This window comes from Tamandua tetradactyla, chromosome 16, assembly GCF_023851605.1.
Source record: "Tamandua tetradactyla isolate mTamTet1 chromosome 16, mTamTet1.pri, whole genome shotgun sequence".
Lineage (NCBI taxonomy): Eukaryota > Metazoa > Chordata > Mammalia > Pilosa > Myrmecophagidae > Tamandua > Tamandua tetradactyla.
Genome location: NC_135342.1, coordinates 72,062,577 through 72,077,180, shown reverse-complemented (window position 1 = coordinate 72,077,180; position 14,604 = coordinate 72,062,577). Strand labels below are relative to the sequence as shown.

The window sequence follows — 14,604 nt, the reverse complement described above, 5'->3', positions numbered from 1 at the left end:
CACTCGGACTTACGACCTTTGTGGTAACTACACGGGCAAAGAGAATAACAAGGCATTTTAAAGAGTATAGGATATGGGTCAGAATTAGCATTGATATAGTGGTGATGTCAGCAGGCTCACTTAAGGTTGATGAGGACCAAAGAACTGAGCATTGCAGGGCACTACAGGGTGCACATTAAAAGTTCCTCAAAGATTGATTAATCCCGCAAGCTGCACTTGAGTCTCCTATGCTCAGAGTAAGAGTGAACAAAATTAAATGAGAAAAAAGTTAGAAAAACACCAATCCTGGGGCTGAATATGTGCCTGATGACTGCCTCTATTCTTTCGGAACCTGATTCTCTGATCCCCACCTGCCTTAAGTTCTCTGTCTTTACTAAGACCTGTAAGATCTAAACATGTTGTACATTGATCCATGTGGTGGCCAGGATTTGGAGTTTATCACCAGCCATACTAGTTTGAAGGTTTATAGATTGTCAAGCATTTGCATGTGGCCAACATGGGATGTGACATTTTTCACTTACCAAATGGGCTTAATATGTGACTCCAAGTCAGGAATGGTGCGCACTATCCATAGAATGAAGGGAAAAATGATCACATGTATCTAGGAAATGAGAAATTGGGAGAAGCAGCATTGGATATGTAGCAATATGTTGTGAATTTGTTTTCCTCTAAAGAAAGGAATTCAAGGCATGAGTTCTCTTGGAAGTAAAGGTAAATTTGATACTAAGAAAGAAGATAGTTTGAAAGTCTACTTAAGAAATTATTAGATCCCTAGTTACTATCACCCATTGCCATATTTTGCTCTGGTGATGATCAGAGGCTAGATGTCTAGAAGGGCTGAGAGTGTTTATGTGGCTTACAGTTGTTTGACTGCCCAGGCCACACTTTTTGGTGATAGCGATCCTCTCTAGATCACTGGTTTCCTGAGAATCCTCAGAGTGTCATATCCCAGGCTGGAAGGAAAAGGCTGTTTGTAAAAGGGATTCAATGACTTTCCTCCTTGAGTTAGTCCTTGGAGAAAAAAAATCCACCTTCCCCAGTGCCACAGAAGTCAAGGAAGGGGAATGCTTTCACAGAATCAGGTCTTTCTTAGATACTAGTAGTTGGAATAAGCTTTGTGGTAGAGAGTGTAATCCCTCTCTGCCCCTGTGTTCTCCAGGTCTTCACCGTGGAACCATCTCTCCTGCAGACTTTTGCTATGTTCCTGTCTATGTTTGTCACCCCTGATATATATGATTCCTGTTGTGTCATGCATCATCCACAGACGATTTACTGTGAATCTGATGTTGGTAAGTCTGGATGGACTTAAAGAGGGGTCCTTCCACTGGTATTCTTAACCTAGGTGAAATACCATCCTTCTCACCCTCAAAGGTGGCTGGACAGAGAAACTAAGAGGTTTCCATTAACTATGTCATTTGAGGTATGAATATAGGTTAATAAGTAGAATATTAAATCCATAATCATGTGGAGGGGCAATCCTTCTCCAGAATTTTTCCATTTGTTAGCAAATATATGAATTTCAGTGATGGTATTAGAGACATGATCATCCCCCCTGCCCCCAATAAAACCCAGTTAGACTCTTCTGTGTTTGAGAAGGATATCCAAAGTGCAGTAGTTCCTGATAAAATAGTGAGACCCTGGTCCCCCAACTCGTAGAAGCTTTGCAATCCCATATCACTCTTCTTCCTTCTCATACATGTTCAGAAGCACCGCACCCTCTGAAATCTATGAAAATAAAGCAGTGCATAATTGTCACGACATCCATAAAGTTAGGATCCCTGGTGAAGAATACTTCTTATGGGGTGAATTGACCTAACTCAAAACCCTTATCTTCCTCTCAATGGATCCCTCCTACTTGGGCCTCATTCATGAACCTGTTAACAGAGGATCTCCAACCCCAGACCTTCTCCCCATTGAGTTTCACCAGTACACTGTATTCTTAGACCTGACAGTCCTGGCTGGTTCTGTACCTGCCTCAAGATGTCCTCAGCATGGTCTGACCTGGAGTGAGGCTACTGTATGATCATCTCTGGGGGTGTGATGGAATGGTGTATATAGTGACAAGTCACTGAGCTTTGCATCATCTCCTCTATCTAGACCTAATATATACACTGGCAATAGTAATGACCTGAGTGCCTGCCCAGCTGTGGGCATGAGGAGCTGGTTCAGAAAACAGGCTTTTTCCTGTGTGTAAGTGCCACAGAGAACTTGTCCATTCATGGGCTTGTGCCTAGTCATGTGCATCTCTTACAGCACACCACCTTTCCTTGTTCCCATGTGAAAGGGGGGTACTCTCTTTTCATTGCATTATATTACTTTTATAGCAATCATTAGTATAGTACCACTTTTGTAAATAAATCCTTCTATGCAGTGCTTTCACCTTGAAATAGGCATATATATTATGCTTTATTGAAATTATAATTGTGTTTAACACTATGTTAAATTAAACATGCATGTATTTATAGAATGTTGGTTTGTACCTTACATATATTACAGGATTTATTTGTTGAGACTTCAATTTTTAATTTCATTTATAAAGCAGTGTTAATGACTGCTGTAAATCATTCCTAATAAATAATAATGGTGGTTATGCTTATAAAAGAACTAATAAAAAATAATGACAACATTATGTATTGAGTGATTACTGTGTGCTAACCCATAGACCATGTCCTTTATTTGTTTTAATTATTTGACACCATATTCTTTACAGTGTTGAAAGGCAAAATGTTTCTATTTTATATCAAAGAACCTAAGGGATACAGGAGAAGAATGTCCTGCTCTGAAGTACCATAGCTTGGAAGGAACCGATTTTGAGTTCATCCCTCAGGTAGTTTGTGACTAGCTTTATAACTTCACTGCTGTTCCTTTCACGGTGATTAAAGGAAAACTTTATGAAGTTGCTACAGTGTATATCCATATTCTATCAATATTATACTGATTCCTTGGTGGTGATGGTGTCTGCAGCCTCATATAAGGTGGGATCCAAAAACAGCATGTTGGATGTACCCATTAAATGCTCACAGATGATCCACTAATACTGCAACCTTTATCTGATTTTTCTGCACTTCAAGTGAAATGTGTAAACAAGATTAAACAGAGTAAATTTAGTAAACCACAATTCCTGGGGCTGAAGAGGTGAACAATGGCTGCATCTGTTCTTCCTAGGCCTGATGGCCTGGTGCTCCACTCCCCACCTGGCCACCTCCTTCCAATTCTCTGTCTTTACTAAGCCACAAAGCATCTACCCTTGCTGCATATTCATCCATAACAATGCCAGGGTATCCTAATCACTCAGAGGTTGAAGGTTTTGAACCTGTTCCACAATTTTCATGTGGCTACATGGAATTTGACATTTTTCCACTTACTAAAAGGTCCTGGATGATTGCTTAGTGCATGCTCAGGCATATGTGCCTCCTGTCCCAGGAGTGCTACCAACCACCAAATGAATGAGGCAGGACTATGATGTAAGTCTGGAGAATGAGAAATTGGTAGAAGAACCACCGGATATCTAATAGTGAGTTGTGGGTGTTGTCCCCCCAAATAAATAACTGAGGTATGAATTTCTCTTTTGAAGTAAGGGTTCATGCAAAGCTAAGAAAAGATGGTTTGAACATTTGGTTAAGAAACAGAGCACCATCTCCTGTTACCCTTTGCCTGTTTTCCACTCTGATGGATGCAGAGAAGCTTGACCTCTAGAGGGCTTGACCAGAGAGATGTGGTTTACAATCCCTTGACTGCCTAGGCCACACCTCCTATTATGAATATTCATCTACCCTGAAACCTGGGTTCCTATAGACCCAGGCCGGCAGAGGAAGGCCGTTTGTAAAAGATACCTGGTGTCTTTTCTGCCAGGAGAAAAGCTCCATCCTTCTGAGTGCCACAGAGGTCAAGGAAGGTAGTATATGTTTTCTCAAAATCGGAGCATCTCAGACACTACTATGTGGAATATGTTTTGCTGTCAGGAGGTGTGAATCTGTCCTTCACCATGGAACCAACCTTCCCACTGAACTGTTTGTCACCCCTGGCTTGCATGCTTGTTGTAGTTGTGTGGATTATCTCCCCATATGTTACTGTGAAGCAGATGGTACTAAGTCTGGATAGACCAGAGGTATTGCCTTAGGAGAAAATCATACAATCCCCCCAGAGGTGGCTGGACAGGGAAGCTCAAGGTTTTCAAAAAACTAAGTTATTTTGAGACTTGGATATAGGTTAATATATAGAATCTTGAATCGATATTACATGGAAAGGCAGTGTTTCTCCTGACTATTTTATTCTTACCCACAGTATTTCTTGAGGAGTACTTGAAAATCAGCAAGAACACTGATGAAATGAAAAGGTTTTATGACTTCAATATCATCAAGGTAAATTCATCCACTCCTTTCTATTCTCATTTCCACTACAAAAAACACTGTCTTGACCCTGTTGTGGCTGAGGGAGTGAGGAGAGCCAGCCATTCAAGTGGTCATGGTGAAATAAAAAGACCGTTTCCTAATCTACAGCAGTGCTACAGCACCATATTCCTCCTCTGCTTTCTTCTCATAGATGTTCAGAGGCAATGCATGCTATCTAATCAAGGTTTATAGAACAAAATATCTGTGTGATGACATCCATAAGATTATGACCCCCGGTGAAAAATACCTCTTATGGCATGAATTGACGTAACTCAGTACCCTTATCCTCTTACCCTTTCATATACCCCTCCAACTTGGGCCTTATTAGGACCCAGTTAACAGGAATTACCAACCCCAGACCCTCTCTCCATTGCGTTTCACCAGGACACTATATTTTTAGACCTGGCAGTCCTGGCTAATTCTGTACATGCCTAAGGGTTTCTTGAACCTAAACACCCATGGATTAAGATGTGTCATTGTGGACAGAGGACAAACTGTCCTGACCCTTTTGCTTTTGTATCTCCCTTCTGAAGGTGCTGTGTTCAATCAAAATGATCAAATATGTGTGTCAAAGTGCAAAATGACGTCCTCGAAAAACTACCAGAGAAAAGGTAAAGAATACTACAGACAAGGATGTCTCCTGTTCCTAAGCTCAGGATTTCTTGATTCTTTTTCTTTCTTTTCCAGATCTTTGCTCCCTCAATTTGGAACTTCTCTATTTCTATGCCCTTTGAATCCACCTTCTGTAAACTATCTTCTATTGCCCTTCTCTCTCCTAACTAGGGTAGAACCCAGGGCCGGGAGGCATCAGCACCTGAATGCTGGTGTGGCCAGGTTCAGTATGGTAGTCATTTGCCTTTGACAGTGAACTAACCCAAGCTTTACCAGTGGTACCCATTGTATCCTCATGTGCTTTACTTCCCATACTTGTATTACACCAACACCTGTATCCCCACCATCACAGGTGTCTATGAATGGAAACATATAAATGAGTCCATTAAACATACCTCTCCATTGTTCTAATGTGAAGAATCAGAAGTCAAATTCTGAACAACCAGCCTAAGACTATGAGATATTCGTAATGAGCACTGCCCTCATAAAGCCTCATAAGAACCATTCCAAGCAATTTAATTTTCATCTTTATTTTGCCAGTCTCATTGTGGACTAAATCTTAATTTGGCTGCTGTAATCAGAGTTGTGTGATCATTGACTAAATATATACATGGTGACCTTATGATGTGCGCCCATTTTTTAAAAATGAAATTTTATTGAGATATATTTCCACATCCTGCAGTCCATCCAAACTATACAATCAGTGACCCACAGTATCATCATATAGTTGTGCATTCATCACTACAGTTAGTTTTAGAACATTTCATTACTCAAAACCAAAACCAGAAACAGCCCATAGCACTTATCCCTCCCCATCATTGACCCTTAGGATTGGTGTGCTACAATTTTGCTGTTGATGAAATAATATTACTATCTATTTTTCATAGTTTGCTGTAGGTGTGCACATGTTTTGTTATGTAGTTTATGTATCAGTAAACTTCAAAATATTTCAAATATCAATAAACTTCAAAAAATGGCTAAAATCTCACTCTGTTTACAGTTAATTTCCATACCTTTTTTTCCATTCTTTAGTCCCCCTGCAGGCACTCCTTCTTCCAGGAATCCCCTCCCTAGCCCTACTGAGGACAGAAAATCTGGGCCTAAAAGAGGTGCTAGCCCAGAGGTTTCTGGCATCAGACCAGACAGATCATGCCATGAACCTTCCTTAAAAATCTTAGAAATGTAATATCCCTGTATGTTGGGAGTTCAGAAAACAGAATTTGAAATTATGGAGAGCTGAGTCCTTGGTTGAACCTTACCACTCAACCAAGCATATTCCCAGATCTGAACAGCTGGTCCTGGGAAGTAATTGCAGCCTGAAGACCAGTGTATACACATGATCTATGGTGATATTCCCCCAGTATAGTTGTCACATCTGCCATGTGCCTGGCTCTGGGTGGGGAGTGGTATGGATTGACCTTCTGTATGCTTATCAGGAATAAGAAGGTATTAGTGCAGATCAGGCAGGTGAAAGGCGAGGAGAACTCTGTTTTATGGGCAAGTTTAAGGTTCTCTCTCACCTGAGGGTATGGCCAGACCCCTGTGAGGCTACTGTTAGTCCATGCCTGCATTGTGATGGGGTGAGGTGTGTAGCTGCAATCACCAACCTCTGTATCATCTCCCTTGTCAGCCCCTAGTTATGCACCTGGGAGGGGAGGCTCTGGAACATGACGATCCTCTCACTGTCCAGCTCAATGGGACAGCAAGTTTCTTCCTGTGTGTGACATCCAGAGAATGCTGTCACTTCTTTGTGCACCTTGAATGAGATAAAATCTCATTTAAGGTTTGTTATTTATTGCTACAATTTTACTTCTTATAAATATTAATGGTAATAATGTTTGGTGGTAAAAATAATGATCCTCTAAAAATGCTTACCTCTCAGTCCTCCAAAACTGTGAATATGTTATCTTATATGGTAAATGGCTCTTTGTAGTAGCAATTGAGGTTGAAAGCCTTGAGCTATAAGATTGCACTGGATTATCCAGGATTGTCTGCTCTTATGATATAAGACCTTAAAAAGGGAGGACATTCCTTGGATTAAGTAAAAAAATAGGTGCAAAATGCAAGAATGGTCTGAGAGAATTTACATTGTTGGCTTTGGATATGTACAAAGGCGGCCAAGAGCCAAAGAATGCATTTGGCCTCTGGATCTTTAATACTCAAGGGCCAGATACTCCCCTAGAATTTCCATAAGGGAATGCATCTATGTTGTGACCTTGATTCCTGCCCAGAGCATTATTATGTTTTAGACTTCTGACATATAGAAATGTAAGATAATCAATTTGGGTCATTAAGTGGTTAAAATTATGGCATTGTTACAGTAGCAAGAGAAAACTAACACATGGTAATTAGGAGAAAATTAATTTAAATAATAATGATGGAAACTTGTATTGAGTGACTACCTGTACTAGGTACTATTCCATGTCTTGTACATGCTTTGAATTATTTAATGTGGATTCCTAACAAATTTGAAAGGCAAAATCATTTTCTTTTTACACTGAAGAAACAACAAGGTTGGAGGAGATAAATGTCCTTCCCTGAGGTTCAAATGCAGGAATAAACTTGTACTGGATTAGATCCTAAGGCACTTTGAGGCTGGCCCTATTCTCTTCACTATGCTTTCTCCTAGCATGGTGACACAAAAGCTTATTATAAGCTTCTAGTGTTTATATTTTGTACCAATTATGATACAGTTTTAGTAGAGGTGTCAGCAGGGTCAGGAGAAATATGCAGCTTCCTGAGTTTACCGACAGAAAGGCAGTGCTATTGGAGCTTTCCCATACTCATCACCCACAATACATTACCCCCTTGGCACTGCTGCATTTGAGAGAGTGAGGAGGGATTTAGGCATTCAACAGTCCCCTGTGGATTATCAAGACCATTTTTAGTATACCAGTGAAACTCCTTTGTACGCATTCCATTTTTCCTTATAGATGATCAAAATCCCTAGGAGAACATTTGATATTCTAAAGTTAATTACATATGTGATTCTGTATGATAATCCCAGTGAGGCCATATTTCACAGCAAAAGTTTCCCCACATGGGATATGCTGACCCATGCCAAGCTTCTTGGCCTTTTATCTCTCTGCATGGGTCCTTACAACTCGGGTCCCATGCATGCACCAGGTTCTACAGAGTCCCACATATCAGGCAGTATGCCTACTGAGTTATCTCCCAGGTTGCTGTGTTTATAGAATTGACAGTATTTGCCTGATTTGTTCCCTGTGTCAGAGGATCTGCGCTTCTGGGTCTGACCACCTTTGAGCCTCAGTGGATATCTGGACACATTGTGCTAACTCTCTTGGTATAGCATCTATACTTACATGGTGATCTGGATAATGATAAACTGCATTTGGCAAAGACTTCTGAAGGGGAAGTTAAACAAAGACCAGAAACAAGTGTTTGAGAGAAATTGAAAGAAGAAAGTAGCTGTAATGAAAGTAGCTTTCTCTACTCTTATAGTACCCCAGAGGCAGTTACTTGTCTGTTTATTGCTCACTCCCTCTCTCAATTCCTTGATCCCTTGACTGGAACATGCCTCTTTCTCTGTTCTCGGTCCACTTCCTGTTCTCTCTAGCATCTGCTACATTATACTTTCCCAAATGCATTAGGTCCTTGAGATGGGAAGAATGGGATACTCAACTTCATTATGGTTTCTCCACTCCCCAGGTACAGTACTATATTTATATGATTTGTGTCAGTGCCCTGTCCAAAGGTGTTGATGGCAACCCCCCCAAGTCCTGACCTCTTACAGTGCTCACTCTTGTATAAGACCATCTCCTGTACCCTGCCTCTCTCCTGGTGTCTGCAAGTGGAGATATAAATGAGGACATCTAAGATTTCCTCCAGGTCTTCCATGTTATGCCATCCTTCCCACATTACAAATAACTCCACAAAGACATGATGCCCACAAAGAACACTAACTCATGCAGGCTATGAACCACTCTAAGCATTTCAAACATGACCTTTTCTGGAGTGTTCCTCATGAATTTTTTTCTAGAAATGGGTGCTATAATGAGAATTGTGTAATCTTTGTGAATATGGACAGACATGTAGACCTATGATGAACACATTTTTTTTTATTTGGATTATGGTACATTAGACTTCATAAAATTTAAACTACAGTAAGCTCTGTAAGAATGGCTGAAACCTCATACTGTTGACAGAGCCTATTGCACCTTGATTCAATTACTCTTTTTGCCTCACGTTCTCTTTCATCCAGGAATTCTATCTGAATTAGTGATGGTTTTCCAGAAATATAGAACTAATACAGAAACAGGATATATGTATGTGTGCATATGTATAGCTATGTATTTAGACATATAGATATATTTGCTATCTGTACATACACACGTGTATATTTAAGTAATTTCTTATAAGGAATTTGCTCACGCAATTGTGGGGTCTGGCTAGTCCACATTCCATAGGATGGGCCAGAGTGATGTTGAAGTCTTGAAATCTCATCTCTAGGGAAGTCCAGCAGGCTGGAGCATTAGGAAAGAGTGGAGGGTGTCGTCTTGAGGCAGAAATCTTCTGATCACTGGAACCATCATAGCTGGCTCTTTAGACCTCCAACTGATTGGATGAGGCTCACCCATATTATCAAGGGTAATTTCCTTTAATTAAAGTCAACTGATAGAAGATGCTAATCCTGTCTATGAAGTAACTCCACAGCAAGAACTAGACCAGTGTTTGACCAAACAATTGGAAACCATAAACTAGCCAAGTTAACACGTGATGTTAACCATCACACCATCTCTAAAACTGTTCCTTCTCACCATGAAATGCAGTGTCTAAATCTTACCCCAAATGAAGAAATAAATCCTGGGTCTACAGAAGGTGCTGGTTGAAGAGCTCTCTGAGATATAACCATAAAGACATATCGTAGACATTATCTGTTTTGAGTTGAACTGTGTTCCCCCAAAGGACATTTTCAAGTCCTAACCCCTGATCTGGTGAATGTGATCTTACTTGGAAATAGTCTTTTAAAACATGATTAGTTAGGATGAGGCCAAAATGGATTAGGATGGATTCTAATCCAATGCAACTAATATCTTTATAAAAAGAAGGGAAATTTGAATACGCATAACAGCGGAAAGATGGCTGTGTCAAGATAGAGGCAGAGATTGGAGTTATACTGCCACAAACCAAAGAATGCCAAGGATTGTTGGTCACTGCCAAAAGTGAGGAGAGAGGCAAGGAACAGATTCTTCCTTACAGATTCCTAGGAAACATGGTTCTTCTGACAGTTTGATATCAGACTTCCAGTTTTTAGAACTGGGAGACAATAAATTTCCATTTTAAGCCACCAAGTTAGTTGTATTTTGTATGGAAACTTAGGAATCTAATACACTATTGCTAAAAATATTTTTAATTTGTAAAGCCAGATGAATAGGCTCCAGAATGGGAACTTTGGATATGTGGGGGCAGAGTGCTAAGGCAGACCCTCTATCTCCTTAAGGAAACACACAGGCTTGGGTAATTGGCCTGAGAATTTACTGTCGTCCAATGGACATCCCCCTCAATATACCTTTCATTTTGCTCCATCTGTCTGACCCTGGGAAGGTTATTGATTAACCTTCTGTGGTAGTGACCTTGGGATGAGGAAGCCTATGTTGGAGGATTAGATGGACCAATGAAAGCAGACAAGGCCTTTGACATAGAGATCACTTGAACACTGAGCTTAGGGGTATGTGATCTGGATCAAGGATGAGGCTAGGAAACCAGTTTTTTTGCTAGAACCTCTGGAAGGAAAAGCAGCCTTGCTGATACCTTGATTTTAGCCTGGTGAGGCCCTTTTTTGGACTTCTGACCCGCAGAATTGTAAGATAATATATTTGTGATCTTTAGGCTATAAATGTTATAGTCCTTTGTTACAGCAGTGAAGCAGAGGAATACAAAATGATTTTGAATAAATTAATAGAAGTAATAAGAACAGCTACCTGTATTAAGTTAATTGTGTTTGCCTTGTACTTCTCTATGTGCTTTATTTGTTTTAACTATTTAAAACTGTATTTTGAGGATGGAGATGAAAAATTTCCTACTTTGAGTTTCCACTATCCTGAATTTGGTCTTAGGGCAGTTCGAGGTTGGCCTCATTCATTTCAACTTTTCCTTTCAGGGTAATTAAAGGAAAACTCTATTAGCGTCTGTAGTATGTGTTTCCACGTTCTGTCAATACTGTATTGATGCCTTGGGGGTGATCATGTGATCAGGCTCAGGTAAAGTAGATCAAGACTCAGGAACTGAGACTGGCATGTGTGCAACTTAAATGCTCAAAGAAAATTCCTTAGTCTTACAGCCTGCATTTGATTTTCCTACAAGTCAGGCTGAAAGAGAAAATAGATTCAAACAAGAAAGAGTTTAGAAAAAAAAATTCCTGGCTTTGCATAAGTGAAAGAGGACTGCTTCCCACCAGCCTCACCTACCTCAGGTTCTCTGTTCTTCTCAAGACTCATAACATGTACACCTGTGGTGTATCGATCTATGCTGTAGCCAGGATTTAGAGTTTGCTGTAATAATTCAAAGCTTGAAGGTTTTGAATTTCTCTTACCTGTAGCTGAGATGGGGTTTGACTCTTTCCTGCTTACTGAAAGGGACTGACAATCTCTAAGTATATGGTGAGTGCCTACCATGCCAGGAATGGTGTCCATCATCCACAGAAGAAAGGAGCAATGGTTATGTCGGCCTCAGGAATGAGAAATTAGGAGAAGAACCAGAGGAAATCCACCATGGGTTGTGGATTTGCAATACCCTAATCAGGGACTTGAGTTCCCTTGGAATTAAGGGTTCATGTGAAATTAAGCATAGGGGATGGTTTGAAAGTTTGATTAAGAAACTGTTAGAGCACCAGCTGTTGTCATCCATTGCGTGTTTTCCACTCTGGTAGGTGGTGTGAGGCTTGATCTCTAGAAGGGTAGAAGAGAGGGTTATGGCTCCCATTCCCGGGCTGCCCAGGTCACACCTCTCATGGCTTTCTGGCAAAGGAAGGCCATTTGTAAAAGGGACTCAGTACCTTTCCTCCAGGATAGGGGAAAATTTCTCCTCTTCCAGGACCACAGAAGTCAAGGATGGTAGATGCTTTCACAAAGTCATGTCTATCTCAGACATTTGTGGGTGAAATATGTTTTGCCATGAGAATATATGATTCTCCTCTCCCTTTGTATTTTTCAGGACTCCACTGTGGAACCAACCTTCCTGATGATCCCTACTTTTCTGTTTGTCACCCTCAATGTAAATACTTTTATATGTTCTCCAAGAAAACTCCAAGCGGTTTACTGTGACTTAGATATCAGTAAGCGTAGATGGACCTGAGGAGGTACTATCATAGAAATTCTTCTGAGATTATTGGAAGATTAAAAAATACCCCACCCCACAGAAGGCTGGACAGGAAGCTCAGGGGTTTTCATAAACTGTGTCATTTTGTGACTTGATATAGATGAATGAGTAGAATCTTGAATCTCCAAGAAGAGGAGGGACAGGGTTCTTGATATTTTCTTATTCACAGTATTTGTTGCTCAATTACTGAGGCCTAGCAATGCTTACCAAGGTAAATTCTCCCCATACTCATCTTCCCACAAATATGCAATCCTCTTGACCCTACTGTGGCTTAGGGAGTGAGGGGCATCTCAGGAGTCCTGGTGAAATAACAAGAGCCTGATCCTCCACCCCATCTTCAGTCCATATCATTCTTCCCCTTTCTTCCCACAGATGATCAACAACACTGCCACCTTTAATATCTATGAGAGTAAATCAGACTTTGATAATACTAAAATTGACAGGTGGATTCCCCAGTAAAGATGGGGTGAGTGGACCTATCCTAAGTCCCTTGTCCTCTTATATCCATCCCTTCAGGCACCCTTCCAATGTGTGCTGCATTCATGAAGATGGTAGCAAGTATCCCCAATCCCAGATCTTCTCCCAGTGTAGTTTTCCCCCAGACACTGCATTCCTAGATATGCCAATTCTTGACTGATTCTGTATCTGTCTCCATGTGTCCTGAACTTTTGAGTTTAAACACCTATGGACTACAGTGTGTCCTTCTTGGTAGATATTAGATGTTGAATCTTTTGCTATGTATTTTTTAAGGTTATCTGTTTGACCATAGATTACTTTTGACAGTGTACAATATGATTTTCTGGGAGAATGTTACCAAAGAGGAGAAACGAGTCTTTGATGGAAACTATACAGAATGATGTAATTGACCTGGAAGTTGTCTGCTCAGCTGTTTGTGCAATGCAGGGCCTCTTGCTTATATATTCTTCCCATTGTCTGATCCTCTTCATGTTCCTTACTCCCTTAACCTGAACTGCTCCTTCTCTAAACTCCTTGGATCTACTTTCTGACCTCTAACACCTGTCACACTTCTGTGTTTTAAATGGAGTGCCATCCAGGACTGGTAAGAATAGAGATGAACTTTGCATGGTTTCTCCACCCCTAGGTACAGTATAACAATTACATGACTTGTAATTGGGATCTAATCTACTTGTGCCCACCCTGAGGCTAACAGTGCTTACACATATCAAGGGCAGTGCCTGCATCCCCGTGTCTTCTGGTGTCTGCAAATGGTTATATAGAAAGGAAACTATCTAACAAACCCCTCAATTTCATGTAGGACATACTTTCCCATACAGCTTCAAAAGATCTTCCCAAAGATCATGAAACTCCAAGAGAACTTGTCCCCCATGAAGCCCATGAGCCATTCCAGACATTTCAAATATCTTTTTCTGGGGTGCTGTTTATGAATTTTATCTTGGCTGGATGCTGGTTGGGGGGCGTATAGCCTTCATTAATATGTGTAGACATGAACACTTCAGATGCAAACACATTTCTTAATGTAGATTATGCATCAGTAAACTTAGAAGAAAACTTCAGATAACAATAAACTTTTTAAAAAAATGACTGAAAATTCACCTGTTGTCGTATCCTACCTGCACCTTCATTCAAAGCCTCTTTCATCCCTCAGTACTCTCCTTTATCCTAGAGACTTATCCCTAACTATGTTCCTTCTTACTCTGAGTTTAGAGAATATGCTGGGCCCAGAGCATATTAGCCCAGACAGTGAATGCATTAATCCAGACAGTGAATGCCATGAAACTTTCTTAACAATCTTTGAAATGTAAGAATTCCAGTGGGTCCGGATCCAGGAAGGGGACTTTGGATGTTTTTTTTTTTTTTTTTTTATTGTGGGAATAATTTATTTTCTGGGATTATTGATAAATAGAAGTATTGAGAACATCAGGAAATTATAATTACAGAGGGTTTAAGCTAAGATGTTCTATAAAAGATGGAAAAGTAAAGTCTCAAGTTAAGTAGAAGTCATGAAAAATTCAGTACAAAGAGGTCTAACCCTTTGAGTGATGTCATCCTCAATGTGAATCTTTCACCTGTACTTCAAAATTGGCCGGCTATACCTTTATCATTTCCCCAACAATAGAAAGGGGGGGGGGGAGTTGAGTTAGATGAAGAAAAGCACTTATTCCTTTTCAGTTGTACAAATTGGAAGTATCATGCTCCATCATCTAAATTTACTCACAAACCACACAAAATTGGAGAAGGGTCTAGAAAATAACTCTAGTCATGTGACCAGCTAAGACTTTTT

General features: G+C 40.4%; 1 long non-coding RNA gene across 11 annotated transcripts in view; it reads left to right on the top strand.

Annotated features, from left to right (window-relative positions):
- LOC143659782 (uncharacterized) overlaps nt 1–14,604 on the top strand; it is a 52,323-nt gene that overhangs the window by 25,596 nt on the left and 12,123 nt on the right. For 6 of the 11 annotated variants that reach the window (XR_013163729.1, XR_013163725.1, XR_013163723.1 and 3 more), the window contains 5 exons: nt 1,160–1,289; nt 2,711–2,827; nt 4,285–4,361; nt 4,925–5,002; nt 12,177–12,236. This is a non-coding gene — a long non-coding RNA (uncharacterized LOC143659782). Of the gene's footprint in view, nt 1–1,159; nt 1,290–2,710; nt 2,831–4,284; nt 4,362–4,924; nt 5,003–9,473; nt 9,612–12,176; nt 12,237–14,604 lie in introns of all 11 variants that reach the window. The other 5 variants (XR_013163728.1, XR_013163734.1, XR_013163733.1 and 2 more) reach the window with 5 other exon arrangements.